This window comes from Kryptolebias marmoratus, linkage group LG10 (assembly GCF_001649575.2).
Source record: "Kryptolebias marmoratus isolate JLee-2015 linkage group LG10, ASM164957v2, whole genome shotgun sequence".
Taxonomy (NCBI): Eukaryota; Metazoa; Chordata; class Actinopteri; order Cyprinodontiformes; family Rivulidae; genus Kryptolebias; species Kryptolebias marmoratus.
Genome location: NC_051439.1, coordinates 18609999 through 18634601, shown reverse-complemented (window position 1 = coordinate 18634601; position 24603 = coordinate 18609999). Strand labels below are relative to the sequence as shown.

The following is a 24603-nucleotide window of genomic DNA, read 5'->3' as shown; positions in this document are numbered from 1 at the left end:
TTAAAATCAATCCCACTGATGATTTCCAAGTTCCTAAAGTCCATGGGATTTGCTCAACTCTGCCTTAAAGTAAAAATATGAGGACTTCAGAACCACATTATATGCTTGAAGCATATAAGGTTAAAAAGTCATGCTCATTTCATCCCTGTCTGTCAGAAAAGCCTGTCTGGTTGCCATGGTGACAATTCCCACACCTTTATTGAAAAGGTCAGATATTTGTTCATTCACAGAGCCGAAATGGTGTTTTATTGTCAGTTTCCTTGTCAGTCTCCCAACCCTTTGAGGCAGATGGTCACATTCAGAGAGCCTGGTTCTGCTGGAGCTTTCTGCCTGTTGGAAACTCACTTCCTTTAAAGAACTTTAACTCACAAAAACCCCAATGGATGACTGAAAACTGCATAAAACCGTCAGTAAACCTTGGCGTGTGCTTTATATTCTACAATATGGTTTAAGAATAAAACATAAAGGGGAAACAGTGAGAATTTGGTTCCAAGTTTAGACAATGTTGATATCTGGTGGTTATATTTGTGTTTTAGCCAGTACAAAAAATCCATTTACATGAGTTAAATGTTCATTTAACTGAATGTGTTTCTTTCACTTAATGAGATTTTCATGAAAATCAACAAATCAGAGCTCCTTGCCAAAAGAGGAAACATGTTGGCCCAGAATCAAAAGTTGCCATCTGTCTTTGAGGCGTGTGTCAGCAGTTTAGACATATCACACTACCTACTGCGCCTCTGTGATCAAGACATCGCTGCAGCTCAAACGTTCCCTCAGAACGATGGCTGGGGACAGAACCAGTGGGTGGAGACTGATGCAATCTCAGCTTAGTGAGAGCTTTGATGTGAACCGAGGCGACCGCCAACTACACAGTCACATCTTTATGGTCGGAGCCGATTCTCCTCTTTGGGGATACTCCCTGCAGAAAGTGGCTGCTGGAGATAAATGTGCCTGTTTTGTACTTGAATCAGTCGTCACACAGTTAATCAAGGAAAGTTGGAACATGGAATAAACCAAACACATTTAGTTTCTTTCTGAGATAGAGGAAATAAACATTGAGCACTGCAAAGTGATTTTGGAAAACAAAGGTTTTTGGTTTCATAAACTGTTAGATCGGTCTTAATATTTTGGCATTAATTGCTTTTGTTGCTTAGCTGCTATTCCATCTTTGTGTCTGCCTGATCTGTTATTCTCTGATCTAGCATTTTTGTTTTCTTATTATTATCACCCGCCACAGAAGGAGAAAGGGCAATAATACATCTGCCTGTGTGTGTGTGTGTGTGTGTGTTAATTTGCCTGTAGCATTAGTGAAACATCTCATGAACCACCAGATGCATTTTAATAAAACTCATAGAAGCTAATTATTGGACAAACATCTGCAACTGGTTAAGTTTTGAAGACTCTCCCATTCAAGATGGCTGCCACAGCTAAGCAACCTTAGCAAGCACAAATATGGATATACGTTTTTTTACATCCACCAAGATCTCACAATATTGTATGAAATCGCACAAAATGCCATTACAAAGTTTGTCCAAATGGTTCTAAGTGCTCCTTCTCATCTTAATAAGATCTTAGTTAAATTTTTTGGTTTTAATAGTAGTGGGTGAAATGCATTCTTTTGAGGAATACTAGGCATTTAGTTTAGTTAAACTAAAGTTTGTTTATGCTGGTGCAGACTGACATGGTTATCCTAACAAACTGAATTAAAGGCAACTTATTTTGAGTTTTTGAAGGTTAAGAGGATTTACGTCCCATCATATCTGTACAGTTGTTGACAGACATGAAGGAAACAACCCCCACAGGAAACCCTGTTGCAGGCGGGCTTCATATTTACCACCAGCAGCGCCAGTTTTCAGTTCCAGGAAGAGTTTGTCCTCAGTCAGGATAATGTTAGCCATCTGGAAAAACAACACCAACACAACGTGTTTATTACAGCACATTTTTGTTCAGCTCCAACACACACTGCTGACAGAGATGATACCATTGTTGGCCCGGAGCGAAGAGCAGACTCTACTGAACAAAAATAAGACTTCTGATTCAGTGAGTTACTGCTGTGTACTCTTCAGCGTTCACCAAGCCAACAGAGTCAATTACCACACAATCGCAGGGTGTGTGTGTGTGAGTTTGTCTAGAGAAGTGTTTTGTTGCCCCGAACTCCTCCAGGGAGGAAAAAAAAAATCTTAAATCGTTGCAGTTAATCCTGTCAGAGGCATTTAGGATAAGCACATTATATTTAATTTCAATATGTGAAAAGAGATGCCACACTGCCTTTGTATAGTCATATCTGCTTCAGCTTGTGTTCAATTTCATTTCGACTTTATTAATCCCCGTGGAGGAAATTGATTTAAAAGAAGAGCGCCTCAAACAACAAGATCAGGGACATAAAAACTGAGTCATGCTACGAGGAAGAAAGACGAGGGCAACAAGTGTTTGTTTTTGTTTTTTGTTTTTTTTTTACAAAACTAAACTTGAGTACAGACCACAGTGACAACTCTATTGTGTATTTCAAAAGCTGTTAGAAAGCTTTTTCCTGAGCAGTAAATGAAGCTGAATAGAAAATAAAAAGTAATATTGAATCATCTGAGGCCAAAAATACACACATGAATTTACATGAATTTACATTAGATAAATACAATAAGAATTCAAGAACCATAGGGGCAAAAAATAAAAACTTTTAACCCTCCTGAAGTCCTCGTAACTGAAGAGACGAAGAGAAACCCTTCGGGTCCATTTGACCCTAAGGCCACGGAAGGGTTATAATGCTTCCCAGCAAGTCCTCACAAATTATTCTTTAGGTTAGGAAAGAAAAAAACACAGATTTTAGGAAAATATGTTTTCTTCTGTCTGCTTCACTTTTTATGCTTCCTTTTTCGATACAAGTCAAAAGGCACCAAAGGAAAAATGAAGATTCGGTCTCACAATATCTTCTTTAAAACTCCAACACAATTTCATAATAAAAACAAATGCACAGAATTAGTTCTCCTAAAAGATTTATGTTATATTTAGGTTAGTCAAAAACTGCAGCTGCAGGTTAAGTTTTGTGATCTTAATCTTGGACTTTTGCAAAGAATAAATTCTTTAAATTTGTATGCTTTGAAACTCAAATAAGATAAATAAAAAAGTAATAGTTGATAGAGGCAGACTGTCATAAATCATTTGCTCAATAAAATTTTGATTCAACCAAAAAGCAAAAAAAAAAAAAAAATTCTCATTCATCATTTAGCATTTAAACGTATTAAAAGGTGGTTTTATCAGCAAAGTGACACATTTTCTAAGAATTAAAAGAATGCTTTTAAATTTTGCCTTGAGCAGCACAAGCAGAATTCTTTTCACTTTTGTTATTGGGAAAAAAATGAAACCTTAAATGTTTCTAAAACAAAGTTAAATGCGTCATGTGATTGAGGCATGTTTGGGAAAGACAGAAGACTAATGGCAAAAAGGCAGAACTGAAAAGCAACCCAAGGATAATCTCAATGATTAAAACAAGACAGTTTTTAAGCACACGTCCCACTATTTGCAATTTTTGACTGACGTTTTAAGTCATCATTACCACCCAGCTTCCAAAAATGTTTCACTGCACTTCATTTCATCGAGTTGGTAATCTTATATGTTTATAATTTAATTTTTTTTTTTTTTCTGGTCTTTGCATGTAGGGCTTTTTTCCAAATTCTGTGAATAGTAAGATCTCCAAAATATTTACAACATTAAATTGAGAAATATTAACATGTGGTAATAAACACAACAAAGGTTGTGCCTTTCCTTGTCTTCTTTTTAAAACACACAAACAAAAGTCAGTCTGCTTCCACCTTGAAGTGGAAAAAAAAATGCCAGAAATCTTTAACATCCCTAAAGCAATGTGACAATATTAATACCCATAAAATTCCTAAATCGTCTTAGCTTTTTTATTAAAACTCAAACGTGACAATAAATTAATTCTAACAGAGTATGATCATTTATTCAAAGTTTTAAAATCTGAAGCGCCCTCTGGTGGACAAACTCTGCACAGCTTTCACCGTCTTTACATTATCTATGAAATTTATTTATTCTTTTTATTTATTTATTTATTTTCTTCATAGTAATTTTTTTTATTAGCCGTCATCCATCAGGTACCCTGACATGATTTGTGATTTTGGCGGTCACATTCACTGGTCAGGCATCTTGCATTACCTGTTCCATCAATTTCTGTTCCTTTTTTCTTTGCATTCGGTCTCATTATTACTGCTGCTGCGCAAATAGAAGCTTGTGACTAAAAATATGAAAGATTATATACATCACTAGCTGCTCTTTTCCTCGTTCATCATCTAAAAATGTTCAGGTTCTTTTAACCTACCTTCCTTGGGTTTTTTTTATAAACATTTCCATATGCTGCATTGATCCAGCTTCCATATTCACCAAATCGTCCATTTCAACACAAAATCTTATTTTAAAAGGAGCTGAAGGAAAACCTAAAACAATGCAAGCATATTCTCTAATGTATATAACTGTCATGACCACCCTCTAATGCAGTTTTAACATCCAAATTAGCTTCTTTACTATATAGGTCACAAAGCTCTGGGGAGCTCAGCTCAACTGGTGCTACAAGCATGGTGACATTTTTCTCAGCCACAAGGGAACCCGCCTGAAAGGGAAGGAAACAGGCTTCATCTCGAGCGTCATGTCGGACTACAAGCTAACATTAGAGTTTTCATCAAACGATCAATGATTCATCTCAGTTTATTACAACAACATGGGATCTCATGACCCAGGGGCTTCATTAGGCTTTTGTAAACTTTTAAATTGTGGATGCTACACAAATAGTTCCTCCTGATGACATTAAGGAAGTAGTTGTTTTTGAGAGAATATTGCACTTCAAGCTGAAGTTAAAAGGCAGGCAGATTTACTTTATTATTGGTGAAAACTGGCTGTAAATTTTCCATGATGTATTTTGTATTGATCTTGATGCCAGACTTCTTTGTTGGGTCCAGAAGGACATATATGCAGGTTAGGTCTCGTTCTGTGAGGTCAGGCATTCAGCTGTGATGCTAAGCTCCACAACAACAGTATATTAGTTCAGTGTGCAGTATTTAAAGGCGGATTCGGATTGTAACTCACTGTTTTCATGCCTTTGCCAATACAACCTTTCCAGATTGAAAGTGGCCCAAAAAGCTGCAACAAGACTACCGACTAAATCCAGAAGAGCCAATATTAGCACCTTTTACACTGGTTATTCTTATGTTTTAGAACTGATTAACATAATAATGATGACTTCCATGGAAAGTTAAGTATTGTCTCGTAATTATAATATTTTTAATGTTTCTCTGTCTACAGTTAAGCTACAAAAAGTTGGCGCAGGTGCATCTTTAAGGCAAATAAAATCAGTGGAAGTGATGTGTTGAACTGGGCTGCTTCAGGAAAACACCAACAGCAGATAAATTAGGATCCCAGCCAGATGACAGGATAATACTGTAACACTAGTCACAAACAACAACAACTGGATTCCTCCATCGCACAGAAACTCTGGCCTCACTGTTGGGCAGCTGCTCGAGGTTTTGTTCAAGTTTTAAACTACTAATGTTAAGGAGTGTTGCTGCAGAGCTGAATACTGCTAATGCATTGCATTAAAACGGGAAACTTGAATTTCAACTTCTGGAAACAGAAATATTAAAGTACAGATTTTCAACATGGCAAAGAAATCACAATGGTAGAATATAATTTGTTGATTCTTTCGGTAGTAATACATAAAACAGCCAAGTACTTACAGGGTAAAAACCCAGGGTGCTTATGGGGTAACATATCTACCCAGTAAGTACTAGGCACATACCCTGTAAGTACCAGGATTTATTAAGTATTGCTACCATTTCTTTTTTAGGTGATCTTTACAGCAGTAGATTAGAAAAAAAGCACATAAGCAAGTGCAACGAAGGGTTTTAATTTTGCACCACTGAGATGCAGTGAAAGCATCATCGCCAGTTAGACTTTGATTTACAGGGACTATTTTCTCTCAGCACACCGACAGCAGGGGCGCGTTTTATCACTGATGAGACTAATGAGAAATAGCTAAAGTGGATTGCTTCAGTCTTGTCCGTTGATGATGAAGTTTTCTTGAGATTTTTAGTCAAACTTCTGGTGTTTCCAGACGAGAGTCAAACAGCTTTTTTTTTTATAGCAGCCATAATGATATTAAAAAGATAAGATGAAGTTTTGCCCTTAGACATTTTAAGTAGACAAAACAAAGCTTTTGTTAAACTTAATAATAAGCATTATATTCACAGTCTGCTTCATGGACAAAGTCAACTTGGAGTAAACTAGAATTATAACCTCTATGCTTGTTTAGCAGCAGGTTCAGCCTCCTAATCTGGCAGTAATGAAACATACGGTGTGATCTATGGCTGTTGTTCTTTACTGATTTACTAACTGACAGCTTCATTGAACTTGCTGACTTTGGAAGTGACACACGACCTCTGTCAGAGGTCTCGGTATGATGCACCATTGGCTTTGTGATATTTAGTCACAGTCCTGTGGAGATCTGCCCTGTCTGCTCCCTCTGGATTGCTGCTGTCTGTCCTTTTATGTGACTTCATCAATCCTTGCCGTTAAAGCCCAAGCTGTGGCCACTTTCACAGTGAGGAGAAGGTCTTTGTCTGCCTGCCAGAACCGGTGAGATGATTTGTTGACCCCCACCGAGCTGGGCGTTTGCTCCCTCAGACTGACACTTCTGAAAACGTTCAACACAAGATGGACCTGTGGCGTTGTGTCCAGGATTAAATGGGCCTGCATCACTACCTGCACCTTTGCTCCATTTCCTCCGTCGCTGGCTGCAAATTAAGGGGTTTTATGCTCACTGTATGTCAGTTCTGGAGGAACAAAATTGCTGTGTGAAGTTTCACTTTAACTTGGAAATACTGTCATAGAGATCGAGCAGCATGACACTATCCAGCAGCAGTAAAAGCGTTTTATTTTGTGTCAACTGGATGCATAAAACTGCTGCAGCTGTTTGCCATGTTGGCAGGCTCTCCAGCAGAAGAAGGTCTAAAGAATGAATCCCAGCTCTTCTTCCATTTAGAAGTTGGGTCGTTTATTGCTGTGGTTGATCTGTATACTGTAGTTTTTTTCTAAAGCTTTGAAAAATATCCTTTTTTCCAAAGTTAGTTTAGCAAAAACATCATCATTTTGTGCTTTTAAATGTTATGAAATCACTTATGAAATGTAAAGGTAAATTTGAACAAAATGGATGACATTCACATATTTTTGAACTTCCATCATAGCCTGTGGGTTTTGGAATTTTTTCTGCTTTAGTTTTAGTTTTATTACTGGTTTATTTGGAGCTGTTGAGCACCTGTCTCAGTTATTAGTCTCTGAGTTTAGTTTTCTATTATCTCAGTCTTGCAAGTCAATTTGTGGAGTACCAGCTTGATTCATGTTAAAGTTTTAGATTTTTTGCTTCAGATGCATGTTTGATTGTTCAAAATTTTCTTTTTTTTTATCTGTTAACTATGTTTTAGTCCTGCTTTGATTTCTCCTTTCACTTTGGATTATAACATCTCTGATCATTCAAAGAAGCTGCTCCTGCTTGATGGATACTTCAATCTCACTTTAGGATAAAATCTCCAACAAAAGCTAAAGCTACAACTACTCACTTTAAAACCTTTCCTATCAGAAATAAAACTTTAATTCAGGTGCAGTTAGTTTAGAATAACTGTCTCATAGCAGAATGAAAGGCCTGACATTAAGGTTAGAAGAAACTGTGTAGAACAAGATGAATCTCTGTTTCTGACTTCGACCATCTGACTTCATCATGTTTTATCTTCAGTGCCCAAGTCATGACATAACTGCCTTTATGTTGCCCTGATAACCAGGAACAATTTGCTTTTATTCTACAAAGTTTTATCTCAGTTCAATTTGTACTTTTTGTGATTAAAAAACTTTGCTGCATAATTTTTTAAGCAAGTCCAACTCCATCATCTAATGTTCTGCTTTCTAATATAAATGGTTTGCACCTAATCTTCTTCAGTGGAGGACAATAGTTATTGCCTGTGGCCCTCAAACCCACAGTAATTTGCATATATGGCCTACTTGCAACTGAAGCTGAATAGCCCTGGTCCATGATGATGCCATTTTTTAGGCAGTCTATTCACAGCTCTAAGCAGTATTTAACTGCATTAGTTTTCTTTGGAGAAAACATTGAACACTTTTCTTTTTCTTGCAGGTAATAAGAAGCTCGCTGCATTTTATGTTTGAATTTGCCAATAATTTCCTCCTGTTAGTCTTTTATTAAAAAAAGCATGTGGATGTAAATTTACTCACATGGAAACTACTAATTGTTCAAATTTAAATACATAAAATTGATAAAGCTACCGAACTACACTTATGTACTTTAGAAGTATCTGGATTTATTTTGGAAAAAGACTGAATAGATTTGCTAAGGTACTAAACAGCATTTTGCAAATGCCACAGTTTCTTTATCTAATACCAAAGTCTGAAGCCTAGCAACCAACATCAAAACTGATTATTTTATCCTGAAGTTTGAGCCTAAAAGTCAGCAAAAACCCACAATGTGTTCAAATGGTGCACTCAGAGTTCTGAGCTCTGCTTTTGAAAGTACTGTAATGGAAGAGAAGTCCTCTGTCATTAGGGCAGATATAAATGCAAAAATGTGTAATCAATATTATCTAATCGTCTTGGAGCACATTTATGCAGGTTAGCTGATCTGTGAATCTCCAAACAACTAACAAATCATGAATTTAAACTGCTGATTAATATATTCATAAACTGAGGTTTCTTTAAACATCTGGAAGAACATGCATTGTGTTTCTTTGGAGACATGAGCATCAGTCTCTCTGGCAAATTTCCAACACTATGAATGGATTGGCAGAAGCCTTTCCCTTTGAATACATTAATTAGTTTTGTCATGCAGTAACTACAGCCTCACGAGGCTGCAAGCATGACTGCAGACACAAACCTTTGTACAGAACTTAACATACACATGAGAACTCACTTTTCTGTAACAAGTGGGATCTTTGGACTAGATGGATAAATCACTCAGTGATTGTTTTGTCCATCAGTGTTCATCAGTGGTGCTGGCAGGTAACAAGGTTCAGGCAGAAATCTAATAAAAAGCCACAAAAAGGTATAAAAACATGTGAGAGAAGCACCGATGGTCAAGGCAAAACACTAAACACACAGTGGATGAGTCAGTGTTGCAAACAGATGAAAACATTCAGCGAACAGAAACGGTTGAAAAATAAATGAAAGAAAACAACCAAAAGACACAAATACGGTGATTGAATAAAGCAACAAGGTCTGCAAGCAAAGAAAAGGAGAAGACAACAGATTAATGGTGGCTGCTGAAATAAAAAGGAGACAAAAAAAAAAAACATAAAGCAAAACACAATTCAGATCCATCTAAACTTGACACCTAGAGGCAAATTTCCCCCTTCCTGCAATTATGTTGACTCTTTGTGATATTTGTTTCGGCATTTTATGATATTTATGTGGTTATTGACTTTCCCTGCACATGTTAAATTGCCAGTTATTAAATTTATGTGTGTCATGTGTTTTTGTACATACTGAAGGACTAAGTCAAGTTTTGTCCAAATTTGACCTAAAAGCCCACATTAAGAGTGTTATACAAACATTCACCACAAAAGGGTGAATGAAAAATTTCAAAAGATCTTCAGGAAACCTTGAGAACTATTGATAAAAACCATCTAAAAAAATACTTACAAACAAAATATTTTTTTAAAACATTAAAAAAGGATTTTGAACTTTGGGACCACCACCTTGGTTTGCCTCAGTAATATTGATCATGACCAAAGGAACAAGATCCTGGGTAGAAGCAGCTGAAAAGATCTTCCTCTTTTGGGTGATTCGGCTCAGCCTTAACCTCGGCTCACACGGTGGGATTTTCAGCCATCCTAAATGACCACTACATGCAACATTGTGTGAACCTGAGATTCTAAAACCTTAATAGTAACCTGTGTCACACTGTGAGATGCAAGATATAGCAGATACTGGACTGTTCAACTTTTTGCCACCAGAAAACGGAGAGATTCGACACAGACATCAGTCCAGCAATAAAAGGAAAGTAAGCATTGATGCTCTGATATTAGATTTGGACACTTAATGGAGAGGGTGGAGGATGAAGAAAAAGAGGCAGAAGTGGACGGATCATAGCTGATAAAAAAAAGACTAGTCACAGCAGCAGTCACACTGCACAACTTTCCCAGAAAATTTCTGACATTTGATTAGGATGCCTCCTGGACACCTTCCTCTGGTGGTTTTCCAGGCACATCCCACTAGGAGGAGACCCTGGAACAGAGCCCAAACTTACTGTAAGAATTATACTGTATAGTCCGTAATGACCTAAGATCCCCTAGGAGGAGCTGGAGAGTGTCACTGGGGTGAGGAATGTCTGGGTCTCCCTTTTGGACCTGTTACTTTCAAAATCCAGTGACAATAAAGCAAAGGTCCTGTAGGACAATTTTAAAAAAACTAACCACTGTGGGAAACGCTATGCTTCAATTTCACTTCTCTTCAAAGTCTCTTTTGGTTCCAAACTGTAAAATTTGAGCAGTAAACATTGTTGCCGACCCTATTTAACCTCTTGATCTCCATATTGACTCCTGCATGTTGTGATCCAGGAAGTTCCAGCCAGTGAAGGAGTAAGGAGGGATGAGCAGTGAGCGTCTTATTCCAGCTCTTGCTCCTCTTCATGGGAGCTTGTCAAACTCACTTTACAGGCCTGGTGCTGCAGTCTAGCCTAAAGCCAATAAAGCAGCTACAGAACTTTCATGAATTTATAATTTACCTCCTGACTGCCTCTGCCCAAACCCATCTACTCGTTTGGTTAAATGAGAACGCTTCCATTGTTCGACTCGGTTGTGTGTAATAGCTTCACTTATCAAGCGTAGCATGAAGACAACTGGTATTAAATCTAACATGACAGGGCTGAGCTGTTCATTGTGGGGTGAGTTTATCTCATTTCTGACCCAAAAGTTGATGTTGTTACAGAGAACCCAACTGTTAGGGTAAAATATAATATTTATTGGTGTTTGATGCTACCTTTAAGAATGTGTTTATCTGTTTTTAAGTAATCTGTATTGACTTAGAGAGAAATACAGGCTGCTGGTCCAGGGATTAGACACCACAAGGCTGGTTGAAACCAGATTCTTTCTCAGGTGTTGTGTCTAGTGAAATGTAAACTTTTGGATGAACCAGCTGCTCGGAAGCAAAAGGGGAGTCCCAGCAGGCAGTAAATAGGCAAATAAACATTCTGTTAGTTGGAGCACTGAGAATCTGTTGAAGAATGTGTTTGCTCTCCCTTGTCAACAAGGGAATAAACTTTTACTCTTAAGAAGATTCTCAGTTTGAGCCCGTTTTTTTTTTTCACAACACGAACAACTTTCTTCTTTAGTGTCAACAAACTACTCTCTCTGCTCTTAATCTCCATCACACATACAAAAAAAAAGATGCTGAGAATAAACACATTTCTGCAAAGTTTATATGCTATATAAAGCTTGTATCTCCAACATGTTCTGTAAATAAAGACAGGGTATATTTTCCCTTATTTTACTTATTACAGATATTAACACGTACTTCTCAGCCAAGGAAAGTAATTATAATATCTTCTATGAATTAATAAAGAAAATAAACCTTTATTAAGAACCTGCTGCTATTCTTTTTATATTATTTTAGGTTCTTAGTACTTTATTTAACAAAAAAAGCAATATAAAGGCACAGCCTGAAGCTCTGTGAAACTAATTTTATTATTTTTAAATTATAATCAGTTATGAGCTCACAATCATCTTCAGCTCTGGTCTAAAAGATTATAATCAAACTTTTGCATTTGTACCTTAAGGGAAGTGAGATTAATCAGTTAGTGGTGCGTATTAACCCTAAAATTTGAGTTTTCTTTGTCACGAAGGTGGTTCTTTCTGGTTTCAGATGGATCACTGCAGAAACTGAACGCAACACATCAATGCTCTGGAATATAATTGTGCTTTTATGTCTTTTAAAAAGACAGTTGTTTTATCCGTTGGTCCATGTTGGGCTGAAATGATCAAACTGGTTGTCTGAGATTGGACACATCTTTAAGAGTTGTGCTCCTTTAGAGGCAGCAATAGCTTTATAGATCTTTCAGGAAAAACATGGAACACATAATCATCTGCTGAACAATGATGACGGTTTTTGGGAGCGTTTACCTCCCTGCTACAACACAGCTTCTTTAAAAGAACTTGTTTGCAGCACACTCCTCTGCATATACTGTGAAAGAACAGCTCGGAGGTGATGTGTAGGACATCAGGTAGATGCAAGAAATCAGTTAAAAAGTTTGTCTATTACCAAACAAAACATATTACTAAAATTAAAAGCCTAGCATTCCATATCACAAGCCACCTTCCATGCCAGAGTATTAAACTAAGGTCAGTTTATAGCTGTTTTGATGTTAACAGTTATTGCCAAGGTTTTAAACAAATGCTAGAAATATGTGTTATGAATACTTTTCAGCTACTACCACACCAAACAGTTTTGTCCTTTCATATTTGCCTGTGGGTGATAAATAAAAGAGTTATTGAGGCTTTTTTCTATTATAGCAGCTTACAGATGTTCGTTGCAACAAACAACTAAAGACGATCACTCTGAATCTCAAGTCTCAGGCCACTTCAGTAAAAATAAAACACCCTTTTATTATTATATTACATCAACTGGTAGACACTTTAATCAAAAATCAACCTGAGTGCCCTTTTTTCTACTTGTAGCCCAGTCTTGACCACTTTCTTTCACACTCAGCTTTGATTTTGGACCTAAAATAATAAAAAAAAAAAGTTTGACACCAATATCCCCTTCTTGTGTCTGTGCGGTTCATTTCCTTCAGTTCTTCTGGGGGATGAACCCTCCCCCCCCCCCAACCCCAACCCCAAACAGGAGAGCATGGATGCAGCTGGAAGCAGCTCTCCTCAGAGGTAATTTTGTTTCAACTAATGAGCAGCGAGAAAAGGAACCAGCTCTGCGTTTGCGTTTAAATGTCTTTGATGAATGACTCCCATCCCTGTGGCTCATGCTGTCATTAGCCTGACACCAGATAGAAGTGAAGTCCTGAAAGAAAATGGAAAATTGATTTACCTCAATTTTCATCAGGAGCAAACAGTTCCCACGCGACGACGCTCAGAATGATGAGAAACCTGCCGGCGGGAGCTTCGCCTCACACTCATGTGGGAAGGCATCATTCTGATCATCGGTTATGTCATCATTTCAACGCACTGCGCCACTCTTCATGTAGTCTAAAAGACAATAATCCAGTCACATTCACTCTAATTGGTATTTTTTGTCTAGCATTTGGGGTTGTGTGCAAAAAAGCTGTATAATTTATTTGTTGCATTAGATTGTCTTTGTCTTTTCATAGAGTCAAACTGTCCTCATTTAGAAGGCTTTTATTGGTCTGCTCCCAACTTATCTTCAGTCCCAAACACATCAAAGGACAATTCCAAAGAATTATTTCTTTTGTCTTTCCTCAAAGCCTGTAATGATTTGAGGGAAAATAAAAATACCTTAATGCTGCTTTTTCTCCCTAGAAGAAAGCTGCAAATCCTATGAATCCCGAAGAGACATTTTTACTAAATTAATTTAAGCGGATTTAAAACAACATATATGGCTGCTTGTTGTTGTTAGGGTTCTGACCAAGTTGACCTAAGATGACTCAGGTAAGTAAATATTCTGAGGTCTTAGTTCTTAAGTTTGCATTTATTAAAATATGCTTGTATAAAAGCTATGTAGAAACAGTTGTTTGGGTACAGTGTACATGTTCTTCTTGTGATGATCAGGCTCGGGAACATCTTGTAAAATGTTCTTAACTGGGTTAAGTAAGAGGAAGAAAGAAAAACATGAACATTTTCACATTTTAATTTATTGTCTTTAAAAAAGGGACAAATCTGAATGAAAGTAGAGTGCAAAAATATGGAAAAATAAAATAAAAAATAGAACTTCAGCTCTTATTAGTCTGTTCTGTTGTTCCTTCTATTTTGAGCGTTTTGTCCTTTTTTCTTTAGTGAATTTTTAGAAATGGCTTAATCTGTCATATATATATATATATGAAGGAAAACAGCAAATGTCTTTATTGTGTCTGATTCTAATAGCTCCTGAACTGAGTTAACCAGCTTTCTCCTCTCCCTTTTCACCTTATGGTCTTTGCATATTTCAGCTTGAGGCTGCACATCATTTCAAAGACAAATGGCACATGTTAAGGTGCAGGTGTGTGTGAGACAGTGTGCGGTTGTGCTGTAAGAGCTGACCCAGAGCTAAAACTCATTTTTAGTTGCAAAAACAGCTCCAACCTCTTCAGCCCATTTGCCTGCAGTGGTGAAAACTCATTTTGCAGTCTTTTTTTGGCCAGAATCACCTGCTTTTCAGGCTCGATCAGAGAATTCGGGCAAATTGATTCACATTCAACAGCTTCAAGCCTACAGAACAAAACTTCCCTCAAGAAGAGATTGCTGGACCATTAGCAAAAAACCTCATTCTGTTGCACATCCAGTAACAAACAAAGGATGGCTAGAAAACCTTTCATACTTGTATGTTTTAAAGGTAAAATTCATGTTTATAATGATAAAGTTCTTGAAACAAATTTTACTGCCCTATTTGCTTCATTTTTTCTTTGGCTTTCTCACTCAAGATCGATGTCTTCCTTTTTTCTGGAGAACCCATTAAGTTGTTTTTCCCCATAATAAAGCAAATTGCTCTGCTCCTTATTATATCACACCTGACTACCTGCACTTGAGTTAATATCTTAGCCACACTAGCATCTATCCTCTTCATTTACAAAAACAAGAAATAACCACGGCTTGTTAAAACGGCAATTGTTGTAGAAGTAAGTAATATGGTAAAATTACATCTCAGTATCACAGAAAAGTGACAGAGTTTATCACTGAAAAAAAAAAGCTGTGTTCTTTTTATGTTAGAAAAAGACTGTTTGGTTCGAGAGGTGAAGATGACTCCTACAAGGCTGTGCAAAGGTCAGAAAGATAGTTTTAATATCAAACTACCTAAGACACATGTTTTCATAAGACTAAAAAGGTATTATGGGACCTGAATGAAACCAAGTAAAATAATTTAGTTGGAGGCTGAATTTTAAGTTGAGGGTACCATCCTTTTTGTCAAGGCCATGCAGTTTTTCTTCTTTTTCTTTAAACTAATTATCTGCGTTTATGCAAATATAATTTCACCGATTCAAACTCTATTTGGGGAAAGTTCCTGAACACACAAATAAACGTGATAACACAAGACTTGAAAGATTCCGTGTGTCCACTGATGCAAATCTCCTAATTTATTTGTATTTTTTCCCTGCAAATTCAGCACGCAATTTCAAATATTCAAGTGTTACCTCAGTGTTACAAGTGTTGTTAAAGAAGTTATGATTGTTTTAAATATGTCTATAAGATCTGGAGTTTGTTTTAATAGTAACAATGAAAGTGTGATGCTGATTTTAAGTGTTTTTTGTTGTTGCTGCTGCTGGAAGACTCAGTAGGGTATATAAATAACCTAAGGTACATAAATAGACAGTCTTTTTTAATCAATTTGTTTAAAATCTTTCTTATATTCTGAAGTATTCAATTAACAAAGAACACAATATCAGTATCAATATCTCTAGCATTTCTGGTAACTAAGACAGTGGATTCAAAAGCTCTGCAAAGATTAAAATAAAAATAACACACAGCATGTGGCATTTTTTTTGCACCTACTATCTGAGGTTTACATTAACAGAACCCGTTTCTGATACCTGACATCTCTGCCACAGAGAATTGTTGGTACAAGTAAGAATCTATTCTTTTCCCTTTGCTTGAATGACAACATTTGTCTGTTTCTAAGAAACCAGGGAAGGCGGTACAAAGCAGCATTCACATATTTTATACATGCACAGAAAGTCTAAGGCAGCTCACTAAGTTTCTTATTTACACTCCTGCCTCGTCTTTGTTTTCCAGGGCGAGGATGGAAGGGAACATGATGTACGCCACACTGTGGGACGCCAGATCACTGAGAAACCCACAAATTTTCCACCAGTCTCTGCTCCTCCTATGCATCGTCACGCCTGAATAAATTACCAGACTAATTTCTTGTTTTTCTTTCCATTGTTAAGTCTGCCCAGCTTTATGGTTCTGCACAGCAAATATGAAAAACATCAGACACAGAATGAATTCTTTAAAGAGTGCGTGCTCCATTTGCAATAACTGAGGCGGACAAAAGTTGGCATCTCATTTCTAGAGGGAAACAATTGATTTAGTCCTCTTTCGCCTTTGTGAACTCAGCGACCTGCAACTGTTTTTCAATATCTGATATTACAGAGAGTGCAGTATGCATATTGCACATTTGTACTTTGCCATTTTAATAACATGTGCCTTAAAATTTATATTGTTTGGTCATTGCATGACATGGAGTTGTAAGGAGCCTGACAATCTTATAATAGTCATTTCTGAAAAGAGAGTAAATCTGCATTGTTCATTTTCAGACAACATTACACCGCTAAGAATTCTGAAATCAGTAAATAAGAAGGCACAGTGTTCTACAACTGTGTGTATAACCAGAACTGAGACCCAGAAATGATGTATTTTTTACTTCACTCAAGTCAAGAAATTTAACAATACCTATTTTTTTTTTAAGTTTAAGAACTCATCCCACATGCTGATGCTAGAGTGCTACATGAACAGATTTGGAAAAAAAAAAAAAATCAATAAGATATAACCAACCAGGATGCAAAAATTCAAAACTTAGCCAAATGCCCTGAGTTACCCTTTTATGGAAAAGACTATAAGAAACTATTGTATGCCGAGTAACATTTTATGGAATAACTTTACCCAAATCAATCCAGAGCAGGTAATTTTAATGTTTTATCAATGTCCAATAAGTCTGATATAGTGACATTTAGCAGGTTAAACTGCATATCACATTGTGTTTTAAAAAAAGGTTAAGGTCTGACCAAGACACAGGACTTTGTTGGGACAACACTGACAAAAAGCATCAATAAGAAAAAAAGTTGCTTTCTAAAAGGCACTAGAGACAAACTAAATTTGAGGCAGTAGAGCTTTTTACAAAGTAAAGAAATAAACTAGAAACTTTTCTAGAAATAGACTAAATAGAAGTTTTTACTCTCTATTGTAGACATAATTGTTGAGAAAAACTTTGAAGGTTTTATCCATCAGTAACAACTAAAAGAAAATTTGCTCTCTCTTTCAGTACTGTTATATTTACATTTTACACAGTGCTCCAACTTTCTTTAAGAATTGAGGTTGTACATAAGAAAAACATGCAACTTTTTAAAATATTGTAGTTCATCTACTCTACTAATCATCTAAACTGTGTTTTAAAGTGAAGCGTCAAACACCAACAAGAATCAATTCAGAGTTCTGCCTCATTAGGTTTTCATGTACACAACTCTGGCTTCATGTACATGATTACAGTTTCTGAGCTATGATAGGATAATGTGTGTTCTCACAAGGTGTTTAACAAACTGAATCAGTCAGTCCTTTACTGTATATGTCAATCTGAAAATACCACAGAGGTAAATTTAGCCTTGGTTGCAAATGAAGTAATCAGCTACGAAGACAAATAACAACTAAAACAAAAGAACCCTTGTAAATGTATTTCCCATGCTCATTTTACACCAATAAGTATTTATTTGTAGGCCTTGCATTATCACATCATTATAAGTTATACTTCTAATTGGCTGCATCTGTATTACAGTGTGCACCACAAATAGTATCCCCCTAAATAGATTATGAAGACCATGTAAATTATTGAAATAACCTCTTCTTTAAGATTTACTGCACAAACATCTGTTCCTTTATATTACAAGACTTTCAAGTCTAAATTCAGAAAATGCTTTAAATGTTTTCCCTTTGCTTGATATTATCAATCTTGATTGTTACAGCCCATTGGATAACTCAGATTTGACACAGGTCTGCTGTTTTTTTACTTAGCTGATAAACCTTCAACAAGGCAAAACAAGATTTCAGTTTAAAAACAGGGCACTGAGGGTCTCAAGTCCCAAGCAGATTTAGCATGCAGTGATGGCTGCTGTCATTGTCTCCAAGCAATGACAAGAGACCATTAAAACGTTACAGCAAGAGCTGGCAAGGTTACTGAACACCACGGAGACACACAAGAAGAAGCACTTTACCTCAACATGCACTTCAAAGGAGCTACATATTGTAGGAGCTGTCCTCGGGCGCCTCGGGAAGAAAGTCTTTTCATTCTGGACACTCTGTAACTTGACCTTCTCTATTGTGGCAGTTGGTCCCGATCGAAGGAAACTGGCCCTGGGTATGACGGTGTGCCTCTCACATAATACTGCACAAAAATAAATTGTAGAACATTATTTTTTTTAAGATGAGGAGAGTACCAATCGCATGAAAATTTTTGCACAGTGAAAACTTCACTATTATGGAGATGTGATGTTTTGAATTCAATTAATCTGCTGTCAAGTGCAGTTTAGGGAAGCAATCAATCTTGTCCCCAGTACAATGTTATAATATCTCTCCAAGTTATGGAGCTTTTTGTTGTACAGACTTTGGAGTAAAAGAGTGGAAATTTGGCAAATGCCCTAAAACTAACAGCAAAACCCAATACCATGAGAACTGGGGGTGAAATGGGTGCTACAGCACTGCTTGTGGATGAGAAATAAATTTAAAACATAACTCTTATTCACTAGTGTTATGAAGGTTTAAAATCTGATTATAGTTTTATGATAATGACTCATTAATGGGGGAAATTAAGTTCCTGTTTGGTTGCATCCATGTTCGGAGTCATACAGCTTTTCTCACATCACATGCTCTAACAGCACCCCCATGTAAAATACGTCCACACGGCTATGGCAAAACCAAAACCAAAGTAGCCCCACTTACATAAAGAAAGTAACAGGTATTAATGTGCAATTGCAGAAGCAAAGGTTTATGACTTCATCTGGATTATTTGACACGTCAGCACTTTTAAAAGAGTCCATGTGATTATAAATTGCAATAAAGGTTGAAGTCTCAAATGGAAACTCAAAAGTAATGTATATATTTGAAGGGATTTCTGCAAAAATGTAAGATATTCATATTAAATCAGAAAAAGTATTCCCATCTGTACACTGTGATGTAAAACTTAAGTGGATGTTATGTCAAAAAGAAAGTAAATAATGTCAAACCTTTCCTATTTATGATGCTTGATTTTGGCTCAGACTTGATTACCTGGTACTTATAATGAAATATGTAAGACACTCCTGTCAAAATGTCCTCAGGCTGTAGATGAGACACATTTCTCAGGTAGAGAGCTCTTTCTCATGTTGTGCATAATTCTCTGTAGGTGAGGGGGTGCTGTGAGTTGGCTGCAGTCACTTGTCAAGATACTCAAGAGGCTATTTGTTATTCGTGGTCTGTGAGATGGCCTGACATTCCCTGTTGGCAGCTGAGGCACATCTAGCAGTGCCCCCTGCCCCCATCGTCTCCTGTGGTTTGCTCTGTTGAAATAAAACAAGGCTCACCAGGGTTTATAGAAATGCACGGGGGATCTCCGCCAACACCAGATCCAGGGGTTTCCTGACAGATCTGTCACGGGATTGTGGGACATCGATCACCTTCCTGGGACTGGTGGAGGCTCTGTTCACACATTTACACATTAAAAGAAACCATGTAAGTAATATTTGAAGGCAGAAAGACATGGACAGAAGCTGAAGAGCAAAAGTTGAGTGTGAGCTGATTGGAAATGATTTTATAACATAAAAGCTTGTTCTGTTTCACATCAGCAGCACGTACAGTATGTTACTGAATTAGTGAACATATACTGAAGCACTTATCAAAAAACTTTTACTTATTAAAACCACTATTACACTATTATGTGCATAATGTTTTAAGCTATAACACATTACTATGAACCCTAATTTATTTATTTTTTGCCAGTTTTCCTTTTTGATTTAACAGCATTATCTGTGTAGCTTTTACTCTTTTATGTATGTATTACTAATTTTATTGCTGCAGCCAAAGGCAAAGTAGTAATAATGTTTTTGCTCATATCTGTGTGTGTGTGTGTGTAGTAGTAGTTATTAAATGTACAACTAAATAACATTTGGAATCAATCCAATTCAAGATATCTGCCACAACCAACTAATCTAAGCCAACACAAACACTATAATATAACTCAGTCAGTTCTACAAATATTGATTTAATTTAGATAAGGTAGTAATTGAGAGTGATCTTCAATACATTCTCTGAATGCTAACACATCTTGCGAGATCTCACATTATTTACGTGCATAAAATACAAGGTTCAACCATAATAGTTACAACTCCACCTCTTCTCATCGTAAGATGATCCTGATTTAAAACTCTGGTAGCTTGCAATATGCATTCCTTCAAAGGATGCTAGACCTTTAATCATAATATTTTTTGATTATGATTGGTTGTTTTTGTTAGAAGTGAGCTCAGTTGTGATTGCTAATCTGTTGCCAACATCATCCTCCTTTTACATGAATGCACACATATTCCAAATTGAAAAATGTGGATTGTCTCACTGAGTTAATAACCACTGTCGTGTTGTCTCCTAACATGACCTACTTTCTTGCAATTAATTGAGCCAGACAATCTAAAAGCACCACAGAAATGTTGGTTAGTGTTCGGTTGGCCAATTCTTTCATGTTTGTTGATCCACCTTTCCTGCAGTCGGTATCGGCAAAGACATCGAGACAACAAAACAGAGCCTAAGTGTTTGTGCACAGTTAAAAATGTCTAAAGTAATGTAGCTGTGAATTTTGAATCCCATTCCTATTCATTATTAACACTGATTTGGGTATGCATTATTCAATGTGAAGGGAGCCTGGTGTTCATTCACACAATTAAAGCTTCAGTGGAACAATGACATCTAGTTCATAAATGGTTAACCACCAATACCGGAGGCTCCGGGTAACCAGCCATCACTAATCATTTGGAAAAGGACAGAGTTTTCTCTTCTTTCCCCTCAGCTGAACTCATCTAAGTGCAGTTCAACCACAAGCTCCTCTAATGAGCCAACACCTCCTCTCTGGATTATCTACAGTCTTATGAAGTGGTGTCAATTGCACGACCAGAAGACAACTCTCATGGGAGCTTTAATGAACAGACTGGACAGCTCCTTGCTATCTTTAAGAGACCCCGAGGGCAGTAAATCTGACACCAAATTAATCCAATTTTCATTTGTACTCAAATGAAATCATTGCCTTTGCACAGCTTGGATGGGGTCAGTGAAGGGTTTACAGGTGGGCTTTTGCTTTAATGAGCTTAAGAAAGCAAATATGATTAAAGCATTCCTTGTAGTGATAAATCAGGAGTGTTTAACTGGGCTGTGTTTCTCATTGCAGCTCGATTAGTGATATCGACTTTGCACTCTTTTGTTCTTTGGTAAAACAGAAGACATGAAGTCACAGAAATAGCATGCAGTGGTGCAAAATTGGCAAGCTTACAGCAGCTTTTAAATTAAACATGTTTTTAAATTAAAGTCAGCCCAATTCAAGATGCCTGCTTTATCAAATGGAATTTAGTAAAACAAAAAAATGGCTGTAACTGAGTCAGTTTTCTGGTGTGGTAGTAGCTGAAAGTCATCCCTAACACATACTCTGAGCACTCAAGGTTGGGCAGTTTTAAATTTTAATTTTGACTGTGAAGATAAAATTCAATTGCTAAATAAATATATTCAAAAATACTTTGTAAATGTTTTCAAATTTCAAGAACTGCTATGGAATAAAAAAAAATGTTTATTTTTTTGGTTACCCATTTATGTTCTAATAAAAATGCATCAAAACAGAGTAGGTTTTTTATGACTGAACTGCTACATATGACACTGACCAAAAAACTGCTTGTCTCATAATTTCAACTAGCATGGGGTAAAATACTATTTCAGTTAGTAGTACAGAAATGATTTGGAACATATGTCTATAAAACTAATGAATATGAACCTTGAAATAAATGAATGAAGTAAATATAACTATTAAAGCTGCATTTATAAATTTCATAACTGTATTTATATAAAAAAAACAGACGAATTAGGAAAATCTAAAATTCCAAAAACCATTTTTTTGGTGTGTTTTATATTAAAACATTATGAATCTAAAAAAAAAAATACCAAGATATTCAAAAGGTAAATGTGTGGCAATAAAAAAAGGCCCTGAACACAAAATAAAAGCAAATTTATGAAATAAATACCCAGAATAATTAGAAATGATTAAAATTCTTCCAAAATTCAACCAACATCAACCAGCTACACAAATGGAAATAAAAAATAAATAAATAAACTTTTTATCTGTTGTTCCTGGCCAGGTCACCCTCGTAAAAGAGGGGGGTTTTATTTGGTTCAATGAAGCTGAATAAATGAATGAAATTAATCTATTACTGACATCAAAATAAATTGTGCCTCAAGACTTTTGGACATCTTTAGGTTCAGACAGAATTTCCATCAGGAGTCTAAAATAAGATAGGTGGATGTTTCACCCAGCTCTCCTAAATCTAAAGAACTGTTCAAAAATTGTCCTGAAATATTCTTGGCAGCTGTGACCAACCCAGTCACAATTAGAAATAAATCACTTGGATGCGTTCCTTAACAAATGGAACTAGAATGAACCACACCTGCAGTTTTCACATTTTCAACACAAAGTGGTTTCTCTCATACACACTTCTCTTCACAATGAAGGAGTTTCTTCCTCTGTTACCTTTTGGGAACTGGACATTATAAGCATGCATTTGTGCAGAGAAGAAGTGGCTGTTCTTTCTATCAGCCCACCTACATGATCTGACCCTGTAGGTGGACTCATTGTACCAGCGGGAGAAGACACACAACAGGTTAACACTTTTAAAACTCAAATATAACTTTTTAAATGAACACTGCTATCAGAAAAGTTTTTAAATGTTTGGGTTTAAACTTCAACATCTATCTTTTTTTAAAGTTTGCCGTCTAAAAGTAGAATGATAACAATAAACTTGAAGTTGTTAGGCTCATCTTTTTCACTTTCATCTAACAATTTACAAACTTTTATCAGATACGATGCTTCGAAATCTCATTATAGTCAGATTGATTTTTTTTCCTCTCCCATGAGGAGTTATATGATGTGACAGCAGTACATGTCTACCATGTAATTATGCATTGCACAATTTAACATAGTGGTAACTGGAAAGTGACAAATATTTGATATCTACAATTTGGCTCAGTTAAATCTAACTCCACCTCGCTCGCCTTGTTAGTGCCGTTCATTAAATTTGGATTAATTTAAGTAAATAAACAGTGGGCATGTTTTTAAAAACCTAATTTTATATACTTGTCAACTGTTGTGATATTAAAAGATTTGATGGAGTGGTTAATAATGCTAGTTTTTGTCATTTGACAAATGCAATTACCCAAAATTCAATATGGCATGAAGTCAAGTTTACATTTCTTTCCAAGAAGATGGATGATTTTAGCTTCATCAAATCCAAGACAGGACGGCACTTTCCCGAAGGATGTGTTTACGGCCTGATGTGTTTGGTATTCAGCCTGGCTTCCAGCAGAGAAGAACAAAAACCACCAGGTGAGAACATGATGGATTGTGCTCCTTCGGTGTTCAAAACAACCAAGACAACAGAGGCACTTTGAGAGACGGTCGACGCATCCCACCTGTCTTGTTGGTCTAAATCATAAAGTGATGCTGCAGCACCGAAGAACCCCCCACCCCACCCAATTTTAAACACCATAAATTCACTCCATTTTCCAAATTAAACTCTGGTGCTTTATACAAGCAATAAAAGGATAGTGGACATAGAGAAAGAATTAAAGGCATGGAAGCAGGACAGACAAAAAAACAAAGCACAAATAAAAAAAAAAAGTTTTAAATTCCATGACCATAAATTAACCTGTAGGACATCTCTGTGATGTAAATCATTTTCTAAAATTTAAAACCCTAAATCCAAAAATGTTGGAACATTGTGTGTACAATGTAGATAAAAACAGAATAAAATGATTTGCAATCTCATATTTGGATCACAGCAGAACAGTAAACAGATCAAATGTTTAAACTAAGAATTCATACCATTGTAGGGCAGCAACACATCTCCAAACAGTTCGGACTGGGGCACCAAAAGGCTGTAAAAGAGTAATTCATATGAATAAGAAACACCTGGAGAAGCATTTGCAAAATAATTAGGTTGATTGGCAACAGATTAGTAAGAGGACTTGGTATAAAAAGAGCATTTTTAACATAAACAGAGGTTCACCAGTCTATAAAAACTGTCTAAAAATAATGAAACAATTTTAGAATAATGTTCCTCAAGGAAAACTGTTTGAATATCCCTTCATCTATGGTTCATATTACCATCAACAGATTGGAAGAATTGGATGCCCGTGCTCTTCAGGCCCTCAGGGGCCACTGCATTAAAAATAGTTCTGATTCTGTTCAGGACACCACTGTATGGGCTCAGAACCGCTTCCACAAATCATTATCTGTTGTGCCAACCACAAATGACACGTGAAAACAGTTTATCTGTTTGTTTATACATTTCATATGTTTAACATGTTCCAAGTATGGGTTTGTGAGATTTGCAAAGTATTCTGTTGTTTTTTTTACCTTTTCAGAGTTGGGATTGTATAATTACAGGCTAAAAGCACC

The 24603-nt window shown here is 36.5% G+C and overlaps 1 long non-coding RNA gene across 2 annotated transcripts; it reads right to left on the bottom strand.

Moving 5' to 3' along the window:
• Positions 1-654: 654 nt before the first annotated feature.
• On the bottom strand, positions 655-24065 carry LOC112450839. 2 transcript variants are annotated; one of them, XR_003039560.2, is made up of 4 exons: positions 24028-24065; positions 19487-19601; positions 18143-18312; positions 655-1898 (listed from the first exon to the last, which is right to left on the bottom strand). It is a non-coding gene; the product is annotated as an uncharacterized LOC112450839 (long non-coding RNA). The 2 variants fall into 2 exon arrangements; XR_003039558.1 differs by lacking the exon at positions 655-1898 and adding an exon at positions 12923-13071.
• Positions 24066-24603: the final 538 nt, after the last annotated feature.